Source organism: Anguilla anguilla, chromosome 1 (genome assembly GCF_013347855.1).
Source record: "Anguilla anguilla isolate fAngAng1 chromosome 1, fAngAng1.pri, whole genome shotgun sequence".
Classification (NCBI taxonomy): Eukaryota; Metazoa; Chordata; class Actinopteri; order Anguilliformes; family Anguillidae; genus Anguilla; species Anguilla anguilla.
In genome coordinates, this window is record NC_049201.1 from 10,734,903 (window position 1) to 10,747,450 (window position 12,548).

Below are 12,548 nucleotides of genomic sequence, written 5' to 3' on the forward strand. Positions count from 1 at the left end.
GGAGGAGGCCCTTTGTAGTCTTCCTGCTGCTGATTTGGATTTTAAAAATAGGGGTGGGGTAGATATGGTTACAGATTTGAAATCTGCTTCACTTGATTTTATTGCAAAGTTTTACTTTATTTTTTTTTAAGAAAACATCAGGCTGAAAAAGCTTTACATAGTAGATAACAGGACTTCAAAATCATATCACCATACTTCCTTTTAAGAAGCTTTATTACATTTACGAGTCCCACTTTTCTCTCTTCAAACTGTTGTTCATATAGGATTTTAACAAATAAATAAATGGCAAATATATGTAGAGAATATACAATGAAAATTGCAGAGAAAGAGTGGATTTCCTGGGAAATCCAAAATTAGTTACAACAGGTGCAGATTATGACAAACACAGAACTCCTGTGATGGTTTCCCAATCTTTAAAGATGAACATCAGTTTGTGTATTTGTCTTTCCAGTGTTAAATATATCATTGAAGACTTTAGGCACTGCTCTGTGGCTCTTGAAGCTTTCACTCCATTGCTAAATATGTTTTCCCCTATCTTTAAATGAAAATAATAAGCACCTGCAGGTTAAATGGCAATGAATTATTTAATTGTTGGAAATTGAAGATAAGATGATAAAACGGACAGAAGTTATTTTTCAGAAATACATTCTCAGCACTGTCCACTGAAATTATGACAGGCTATCTTTTCCTTGGAGCTAAGTGCTGCGTGGAGTGTTTGTGGGCATCTTGAAACTTTGTCACAGGCACTTTTCTGGGCACAGAAATTTTTTTTTTAAATTCATATATTTAAGTAACCGTGCCCTCTTTATTTGTGCTTTATGATTCTACTACCACCTTTACCCCTTACAGAAATGGAATGAACTGCAATGGACTGCAACATTGTAAATATCGGCTAACTAATCGACTTAAAGGATATCATTAGTGCATCACCTGTGCAAGTTATAGTCCTATACCTTAACATAAGCTGAAACCATTTAAAATACAATACATTGACATGTTATAATCATTGCTGTCTGACATTTAACAAGCTGTTACTGTCTTCCTGGATCCACACAAAAAAAAATAGTTTCATGCATAAGGCAGTATTATGATTATTTCCAGGTAGTGTATATGTCTTTGTGAAAAGAAATAACTGTACAATGTAATAGAGTAAATATGGAGTGGTCATACAAAACAGTCTTGATATAATAACCCAGCTGTAGACATGAGTATATTCAATGAATCCACTAAAGTTTAAGCATAACGTTTAAATGAAAGTATCGCTTTATCTTATGTTGTTGTATACCTAGAAACACATTAAATGCACTAAGACCAAGTATGCACCATGTACCCTTATTTACACATACAATGTCACTGTTACTTATGTAGAATTGTGCAAACTATACACTATCCAACATCCATACCATCACATGGCCTTCTTATTAAATGGCTGAAGCTTGTATGCCGGATGACACCAGGGTAAAATCGCCTGAGAAGACACAGTTGGAAAGGTGTTGGTATGCTAGGACTGGCTGCCGATCTTTGGAACAAAAATAAATTGATGCTTCATGGGAAAGTTACCATCTGAGAGAGAGCCTTCAGTCGTAACGCTGAGAGAGATTGTGAATCAGTTGCCACTTAGGATCCTGAAGAACTCTTTGTAAAGGGAAGGGGTGTTGACCCTGGTTCAAGAAAAAACCTTATATTCCTTATATTTCTTGCTGATGTCCACTATTTTAATTTTAGCCCTAGGGCTCAACTGAGTCTATGAATTATTAATTAAACCCAAATAACCAAGTAGCATATTTCTGGCAACACATGTAAGAATAAGTTGCATCAAATAATTCCAAACAGCTTTTGCTATGTCTCTAGGCAGTAAAAACATAATTCAAGGGTGAATAAAATATTACCCCAACCATTTTATCCTACATACACATTACAAATATCAAAGTCATGTTGGTATAAACAAAATATCTTATAATAGATTCTGAGTATTTATCATTATAAATGAGAAACACATAGTAGCTCACAGCATGTCTGAAATATCTTTCAGTCTTAAGCTTCAAGGTGTACTGTGTAAAAATCTATTGTTTTCCCCGTTTATATAAGAATGCTCGCTCAGCTCACAATATTGTGCTACAGCCTCTTGTTTTTGTTGTCTCCTAATCTCAATGCGTGATTTACACAGTCTTAATGAAAACTGCATTTCGGATGCTGTTCTGTGATGTGGGTCTTGGCTAAATTGGAACATGAACAGTTACTCCAAGCTGCATTTGTGGGAGTCATTATCTCATGCATATATACAGAAGAACTGGAAACAGTGTTCATATGATAACTTTTGATCACACCAGTGCCCCAGTTTCAAGGGTCCCACAGACAATGGTCTCTTGGTATGATCCTCTTTGAGCCCCCTTTGATCAACAAGCAAGTCAATAGCTTTGCTGCTCAGCACCCAGTCCTCCAACATGTAAGGTTTGCCAATCATTTCAGAGATCTCTCTGGTCACAATGTTGTGTAGATGTACACAAAAATGATGACAACCAGGTTGAGGATGGTTCCAATGATCCCCAGCATAGCCAGTATGGACTCTTCCTTGCTTTCCTTATCTTGAATTCCCCTTTCTTCATCATTGATGGAAGTGTTTACCATTTTCGTAGAAAAAATCTGTAGTTTTCTTCTCAAGCTGACCTGTGAGTGAAAGACACACATACCATGTGATGCATGACATAACAATAATTAAGGGGGTTGAGTGGATTAAAACTATGTTGAAGACTTCATGCAGTAATACAGAAATGCAACACCAGACTTAGATGTTTTTTTATTTTTTGTTTTTTTGTTTTGGTGCTGCTTCTGAAGTAGTTTCTAAAACAAATGTTCTATTATTCATATTAAGTCCAAGTCCCCCCAAAGCATATCACAATACAGTATTGATAATGTTTCAAATTATATTGATGAAATTTCAAATAAAGTATTATTTATTTAAAAGTGCAATACTTGAAAAGACAGGCAAAAAATCAATCATGATCCCTGTCAGTGTTTGTGTAGATAAAAATAATTGATCAATAAGTGTCCCGCTGAAAATTCCAGCTTGAACCAGCCAAAGCTGGTCAAACTGGTTTAAGATGTATTTTCAACACTTCTGGCTGGTCAATCAGCTGTTCACCAGCTGACCAGCCTATATAGTCAGCTAGTCTACTAGTTTGACCAACAGCTTATTCTACCATCTTAACTGGCTTTGACCCGCTTTGTCCACCTATAGACCAGCTTTGAGTAGCCACAGATCAGCTATGACCAGCTAGAAGTGTCAAAAACATGGCTTAGACCATGTTAAACCAGCTTAGAATTCCAACTGGTCTTAGCTGGAATCTGTGTTTCAGAAAAAAAGGTTTTAGACTCAAGAACACTAAATAAATAAATAAATGGCTTTTTGGGGTGGGTTGCTTTTATATATGTATTTCATGGACAGTGCATGCACACTAGAAAATCCTACATGACATTTGATAAATGAGGCCCAATGCATGCAGTGCAAGGCTGTCAGAATAATTAAATTAAACTTGTGAAAAATTCAAACATCACTGTCTCAAGATCAGAATGTCTGTATATCTTGCATAAATGCATGAAATAAAAAATGACAATAACAAAGTGTTTCAATTGTACAGTTCATGTTTTGTGACCACATTTTGTGCATGTTCATTTAATTATTTATACTCTTAGCAGAACTTGTCTTATTATTTGAGAAATTACAGTTGAATCCGAATACTTATTTCAAGCTGTCATTATGAGTGTCCTGGTACTTTTGGTCCTTACATGACACACATATCCACACGCACGCACGCACGCACACAAACATGCACACACACACGCACACACACACACATACACACAAGCACGCACACACACACACACACACACACCCATGTTAGGATAGTTATCCATGTCATTAAGGGACAGTGTAGTGTTAGTTGTATTAGAAAGTGGAACTATGATATAAACAAACTTTTAACTCTCACTATCAAGGTAACTTTAAAAACTGTCTATGAAACGTCTCCTATATCCTGGAACATAATCCGCAACATAATTGCAATAATGATTTGTTTTTCTTACCCTACTTTATACTTTCAGACCAATATATACTTGTGATTAGTTCAACATGTTCTTTTTAATGGAAAGGGGCTTGAAGTAACTGTTTGAAGACCCAGGGGAACAACAGCAAAGAAACAACTACATTTTCTGGCAGAAGCACAGTTACAGCTGGCACAAAGTTTAACCAGTCTGAAAAATACTTTTTGAATTTATGAATAATCATTTCATAATGTTTGCTAAGCCCATCTACATCGCTAATATTAGACAGGGCTCCAAGCTTACACAATCACATCATCGAGAGGCAGTTTGTCCATTTTTGGACTTTATAACCAAGACATTGTAGCATCAGAAGAAACTGGGAACACCAGACTGATTCGGCCTTAGATTTTAGAACCTCAAGTGCATGCTGGAACAATGCCTTTACATGATAACCGCTCGACAGTCCCTGCATTTTGTTTATAAAAGTCATTTTAAGCTGTGATCTGGTATTTTTCCATGTGTACATACAAATTTACAGCACTGCTGTCCAGAATAGATAAATTATGTCATGTATAACATGCTGTCATGTTTCCTGTCAATCCTAACGCTCTGAGAAGATGTTCTACGACAAAAATGCCTGGGCAAACAGGTACTTCATAGGTTATGTTTAATGCTGATAACACACATGGACTGCGCTATGTTTCAGAAATGTGTCTTTTCCATCTCAAACGATACAAATCAAAATATCGAACAAGGCATTGTTAATTATAATCAGCGACATGATGTGATGACCTTTTAAAAGGAACAGTCTGAAACTGTATAAAGATTGGAAATCCCAAATATGGTGTCTGTGTCAAATGGAACCATTCTTAAAAAGAGTGTATGAGGTTCAAACTGGTAACATGGGGAATCTCTACACAGACACTTCCTTCAATGCTGCACTGGTCGTCTTGCAGGCTTTTATGGTGCAATGTTTTATTTAAGACCTCTGAAGTGATTTTTCATCAAAAATATATTAATTTCCATCATTCACTGAATAAAATATAGTGGACTTCTAAAATGTGTTTTCATGACAGGAATAAAATGTAGTGAAATACAGTTACATTTAGTTGTTGCTTCAGTGATATAGCTGAAACCCTTTTTAAATTGATACTTCCTCACAGAGTTTTTTTTTTTTTTTAAAGCATTAATGTCAAGGTTTGCACAGTTCATAGTACTAGTATGCATTTGTTAAAACATATAAATGTTGGTCCTAAAGTGTGTATATATATACTTCTGAAATCGAGCAGAAGAAAGTTGGAGGACAAAAACGTGTTGCAGAAAAAACAAAAATATTTTCACAACCATCATTTATTTTATTTTTATTGAATGCCCCGTGCAGTGTAGGTTTCAGCATAGTTGAATATATGATTCTTGAGAATCAGACTTCAGACTAGAAACTCATGTCCCCTACAGGGGACAAATATGAAGGATAAATAGATAACACTTTTGTTACTTGCTAGTTTACAGACATATACTAAAATATACATATGTTCTCATACTGGACGACTAAAGTGACACAAATCAAGCTGACTACGCCAGGTTATTGGGCTGACGCATGAACTTCCCCCTGCTGCAGGGAAAGGGCTTTCTCCAGGAACACCTTGGAGCCCATCATGATTGACACTTTGGTCATTGCAGGGATGGTTCAAGAATGAGATCATTTCCATACCCTGTTAAGGCCACTCAGACCATCTCGAGGTCCATAACCAAGGGAATCGTCTGACAGTCATCTGACAGAATGTGTTCCGTATCCAGTCAAAGTGATGAGTTTTTAAGTAGATAAGGGTTTTGTGTGTGAATGTATTACTGAAGTATATTGGTATAAAGCAAAAAATAAAACAAAAATCTAAATCATAACAGCTTGAAGTCACAGTAAAAATGTGAATGTAGATGACAGAGGATTGTGGATTTTTATCTCTGGTGGAAAAATGCAATTTCTTCCTACACAAAGGCTATACATTTTTTCAGTCAAACTAAGTACATACACTATTTGTATATGACCTACTGTATCTCAATGGAAAACACAAAGACATGGGCTCTGATTAGCACACAATATATTAATTGATGAATCCTTCTTCATGGTAGCATATACACTATATCGGTACTTCTGTTGCCAGAAAGCAAACATCTGAGCATCTTTTAATAAACTGTTTGGCTTCAGAAGCTTACAGTAAATCCAACTGAATTCAGTTGTTTGTTGTAATTAATACCTGCCACATCCAGATTAAGGCTCATTGGCAAATGCTCCACCAGTGCAACTGATGCTTACAGAACATCAGAGCTATTCTGAATTACAGGCTATTTTCTCACCACTTTGCTGGCCAGGGTCTTGGCCTGGCCTCACTGGACTCCAAATAATGGCAAATTTTCAAATGTTGAAATCAGTTGAGGCATGCAATTATTTTATTGTGCAGTATAATCAGTGTTGGAAACCACCACTGTATCTGTAGCTGTATGTACAGTACTAGTAAAATGACATTTTTTGGTGCCGTGTGTCTTTACAACATAATTGTAAATTGCTGCCTCATGAAAGAGACTCATATGGAATCCTACTTCATCAAGATGTTTAGCATTTTGTGTACTATTTTGTTCTTATATCACCATTACCTACAGTCCAGATCATACATTTGAACTCACTGCCTAATTCTAATTTAAGGAAGAGTGTTCATGTAATTAAAACTATTCTTTAAGCTCATGGGTATAAAAATATAAGGATAATACATATGCCTGTCTTCCGAGAGTAATGCAGATTTAATTTCTAAAATCATCTTCAGGTCTTTTAAAGTTCTTGTCTGTAATTGAATTTTTTTATTTATTTGAAATGTCCTACTCTTTGAAACATTATCTAGTTAGTATACCTTCAAGCAGTTACTGTAATTACTTTACCATAACTTGACAAAATGAATCATATTTCCATAAGCATGCTGTTAATTATGAAAAGCTTGAGTTTTTTTTATCACGGTAACAAGATGAACTAGTTAGTAAGGATAGCTTTTATTGACAATAATTTCCCCATGTTTCTATCACAGTGTTTCACAGATTGTTATGATTGATAGGCTGGACAGATTATTTAGACTGGTCCAATGTGTGATGCATGAATGACATTTAATCCATTGATATTTATTTGTATTCTTTTGATAATTTGTAGTTTATTTTACACCACACTTATTATGCACATCAGTCTTTCTTAAATTGTGTATCTCATACTCATACTCATATACCCTTCTCACGTTGCATTTTTGCAGCCTTGGATATAATCAGTCACATGCCAATCACACATGCATGGCCTTTTGCATGCATGTTTCATTCAAAATGGCAGGTGTTTTTCAATAGCAACTTCGTAGTTTTGGTATAAAGGGGACTTCCCTCTGACAAGAATGGCATTCTCTCTAAGATTCTGTCCCGTGAGTGCACTAGACTGATTGGATGCCACTGATGAGCTATATTTTTGAAGAAAAACAGGCTTTCCATGTTGCCAGCTCTAAGCTATATCACAAACACACATTCTGGAGCACATCCAAAGCTCTAACAAAACATGGACAATTTTCCATGGATGCAAATACAAGCATCGCAATCAAATATGCTTAGAATTTCACCAGCAAACAGAATTTTGTGTATATTTTTGCTTCAGTATTTATTCAAATGTCACAAATAAATGTATGATTCATTCCTCTGGAATGCTGTAAAAGCCTAACATCTAAAAATGTAGCAAATGCAGATTAGAACTGAAATGAAATGGAATGAATAGCAAACGCTAAGCATGAAATCTCTAGATCAGTTAATCAAGCCTGTTCCTGGAGATCTACCATCCGGTAGGCTTTCATTCCAACCATAACAAAGCACACCTCATTCAACAGCGAGAGATCTTGTTGAGTTGCTAATCAGTAGAGTCAGGTGTGCCAAATCAGGGTTGAATTTAAAACCTACAGGATAGGTAGATCTCCAGGAACAGGCTTGGTTACCACTCCCTAGATGCTGGACACACAGAGATAGATATGGGGTAAAATTTCAACAATAAAATGAGGAATATAATGGACTTTGAGAGGTACTGCTGACTTGGGAATTTTAATACTGGTTGAATCATATTATGAAATATTGTCTGGTCACTTGATCTTTGACCTCTTTGTGGGTGTCACTAAAGGGGGCTGGGCATCATAATTCAATATTGTGAGGTTACAGCTCTCTGCATCCAGAAGATGCCTGTAACTGTACTATATCAAACTTACTGTAATCTTAACAAAACACGGTTATAGTCCTGTCAGCACTGCTGTATCTGTAGTAGAGTCAATGCTCTATCTCAGACCTATCTAACTTGCAATGGTGATTTGGATATGAATATTAAGTACTGCTTTCCAGAATGCATCAATCGCTGCTCCTGTCACTTATATCAGCAGTTCCCCATGCTGACATATAAGCTTACAAAATTCCTGTTAAATTTATGACAGATGCAACCATCCGCACTAAAATAAACCTTTTTTGTGTGACAGAGATGGACGGATATGGCAAGACACTGCACCATACAATGCTAACACATCCAGTGCTCCATGTAAAATTTAGCTATCTGGGATTAAGGTCCATTCATGTGTTCACAACCTGGTAAGCACTAATGGTTTTAGATGCATTTTCAATTTCTTTCTTATGATGCTTCACCATCAGGCTTTCAAGCAATACTGTACCACTTGGAAGAGCTAACAAATCATGTATATTGTTTTTTTTTTTTCATTCTTATTTTACAACTTTTGCAGATGCAGTGCAATCAAAAAGACTTTATTATGCCTGGGATGTAATTCTTATGTGGGTCTCTTGTTCAGTTCAGCAATAAATGAAGAAGAAGAAAACAAGCCTGAGTTTGCACTTTTTGACAGCCATATGCACCATCATAAATATAAAAAGGCTATTGCATTACAAAAGAAGACAAATTCCAGAGAACATGAATACAGAAAAATTCATTACTCCATGAATAAAATATAATACCGCTGAAGTGTGAAGGTTTGACTTTAGCCCTCTTTTAATTCCCTGTGAAAATTCAAGCTTGGCTTAATCAATATGAATATAACAGTATTTGTATTGAGGGCTGTATTAAACCATACTATTGGATGGGAATATCTCAGGTATGTTGATTTATTATATGTTCCAAATAAAGTAGGGACTCCAATCAAAATATAGTTCATTTTGTTAAATCTAACCAGAAAGAAGAGTTAAACACACTTCATTTTACTTTTGCCGGAAGTAAAAATGAGACCTTCAAACACTTATTGTTCAACTAAGCATTTATTTCTGCTGGGGAATAAAGGAGATCACATCTGCATTTCGAGACCAAAGCCAGGAGCATGATTAAAAAAAGAACGCACAGAAAGAATGAAAGGAACATCCTACCTGAAAAACAAAAAACAAAAACAAATATAGAGATCCTGACTAGAGCTCGCCTAATCAAAATTAATGTCTCAAAATTAGTCAAGCTTGAAACCTTATGCCACTTGAATTATTCAAAGCGTGTCAAACATTGCACAATATTAACTTACTCTGACAAGCAAAGGTGCTTTTGGCATTGTTATAGAATTAATACAAAGAACTTCCCCACACATCTCTCTCTCTCTCTCTCTCTCGCCCTCTCTCTCTCTCTTTCTATCTCTCTCTCTCTCACACACATATACACAGACACATCGTCTACACATTTAACCTAACTTTCTATAGTAAACAGCTTAACCTATCATTAGCTAGCTACAGAAATTATGCACCACATTATAAATTTAGTGACTTCTTCTATATATATATATATATATATATATATATACAACTGTGTGAATAATTCTAGTGGAAAAATATTCTAAAAAACTTTCACTGAAGAGGAATATATGATGCATAATGATTGGGTTTCCTTTTTTTTTTATTGGTTGGCAATTAAGATATCTTACAAGTAAGATATTCTTCTTAAAACCAACAAAGTAATCATGTTATTCACATGTCCTATTAGCCTCTCAAGTGTTAATGACGTTTTAATGATTAAGCAGCAATTTGCATCTGTAAAAATCTTTCATGCTTCATGCTGATTTGAAATGAGTTGTTTGATCTGAATAAAGTTTTTTTCAAACGTGACATCCGACTGAATAAAAACAGCATACCAACTTGATTGACACAATTAAAAATCTAAATATTGTGCATGTATGCAAACAGCAATGTTCCTAATTATCTTTTACATTCAAAAGAGTGCCTCAGAAAATGCACAGAAATGGAATTGACTGCTATTACCAAAATTAAAATATCAAATGTAAGCACTGCAGAATGATAAGGATTTTGACTGCTGTTAGTCCATCTGTCCCTTAATGGATATCTATATCAGTTTTTAAAACTAAAAACAGTTTTAAACCACATGTCATTACAGTCCTATCAACATCTTATCAACACTGGAGATGCTCAAGTATTCATCAGCATCTCAAAGATAGAACTGCTGTACCTCAAACTGCAAATCGGTAACAACAACAAAAGAATCTAGCTACAAGCAGTGTACAAAACAGATAGGATCAGTTGTTAATTTACAATGTGTCTTGACACATTGGTACAATAAGCTACAACGTGCTGGAGAGCCTTCGGGAGACCTGCACAGCAGGAGTCACTGCTGACAGAAGGTAGGTGACAGCACTTACCTTGCACAGCATCAGGAGAAACATAGCATTGGACATGCTGCAAGAGACGGCCTTTCTGTGGTGCACAAACATCCACGGCAACTAGCTGCAAAGTCGGTTCCACTCATTCTCGAGCACAGGATGGCCAAAGGATCTGAGGAGGGCAGTGTCTTCTTCCAGACTGTCAAACTCAGGGTCAGTTGTTGGCGTTCGCTCCCTGATGCAGTTGAGTGTTCCCTCCCCGAGTTTCATCTCACAGACGCCAGGATCAGTTCGACTCTAATCTCTCTTCTTCAGCTCAGCAGCTGAAGCCGCTCACTTCTTCTTCTCCTTTCGTCAGGACGAGGGCAGGCTGAAGGTCTGTGGAGTTGACGAACGAAGGTGGGGGCGTGGGTGTGGGGGTGTGGGGGGGTAGAGGAGATCTTATCTTGTGTCCAAGATTATCTCTCCCCTTTAGCTCTCCTGTTCCGCATTGATCTCACCAAAGGTTTCTTTTTTCCCCCCTTTAAGAAGACAGGGATGTAGCCCTCAACGAGATCGCATTGTGTAGTCTTTCACTTGTGAAGCAAAACTCCTGAATCCTGAGTGTAATTGTAGAGTTTCCCAAATTTACACAGGATCTTGAAAGAATTCAAATTCCCACAGTGACCAGATTGGGACACTTGGTGACTTAATGTACAAGTATATGATTTGTGACCCTCACAGCACAGCGTAGCTTAATGGCAAGGCGTCAGGCGCCTCTCGTATACTACGCCGAGTGAGCGCGCTCTGCTCATGTGTAGTAACCATGCTGCCGTCGCGCTCCGGAGGCAAGAGGCATTCCCCGCTCCTTCTGCCGCGCATATTAATGGAGCTGGGGTTGCCTTGGCAACCAGCTCTGGGGAGCCGCAGAAAGCCTGACGACAAGAAGCGTTTGTGACAGCGGCGGTGATGGGGCGGGGGGGGGTTTGTGGTGGGGGGGGGTCTCCTCTGTGGATGTTCTCCTTTTTTAAGCACACGGAGCGAGCCGCGCTGTCGGAGCGCCCGCAGTTACTCCGACCTGAAGGAGGCGTCTGTGTGGTGCCAGCGGGGCCACGTGGGCAGGCAGGCTGGCACGCTGGCATACACTACCCGGGCACTGTCCGACAGCGCTGCTGTATGAGGCTACGAGGGGGCATCCACGCCCGCAAAACTGAGGGGCACTAAAGCTTGCAGCGAATGCGCTCATCGAACATGAAATACGACTTGCTGAGACGCTCAGAATTCAACATCAGATTTCCCCCTTAAAGTGTAATGTTCCTCCTCTATTTTCTCCTCCATGACTTAAGATGCATATGAGCACCACAGGCTAGATGCAGTTCTGTCATTGTCATATAAACTACGGCATTAAAGTGCAAATCGGGCAGGCAGAATTACACTTTGTACATAAAGGAAGAGGCAGATCCGCTCCATGAATTTATATACTCATTTATTCATTCATATTACAACACCCCGCAATAAATATATCTGTCTTTCCAGCAAAGTGGAAAGTAAACTATGGCTCATTAAAGCCTTTCCTTTCTGACTTCGGAGGTCCATCTCTCCTGCATTATGATTACTGAAAACATATGACAAAGATATTTCATTTCTTTACAGTTCCTATAAAGCTTATTTTTCTTTTCTTTTTTTACAAGCACACCTAGGCTTATTGGCTTATTGGCTTATAGGCCAAAATAAATAAATAAATAAATAAATAATCTCTCAATAAGTATCAAATCTATACAAAATTAATGTACATAATGATAGACAAGTTACCAAAATAATTATGAAATCCAAGTAGCTATAGTTAGCTAATGTTATCTGAGGTTCTAGTAATTATATGCA

The 12,548-nt window shown here is 37.3% G+C and overlaps 1 long non-coding RNA gene across 1 annotated transcript; it reads right to left on the reverse strand.

Annotated features, from left to right (window-relative positions):
• Positions 1-747: 747 nt before the first annotated feature.
• On the reverse strand, positions 748-11,528 carry LOC118223040. The gene is made up of 2 exons (XR_004764385.1): positions 10,728-11,528; positions 748-2,667 (listed from the first exon to the last, which is right to left on the reverse strand). It is a non-coding gene; the product is annotated as an uncharacterized LOC118223040 (long non-coding RNA).
• Between the last annotated feature and the right edge of the window lie 1,020 nt (positions 11,529-12,548).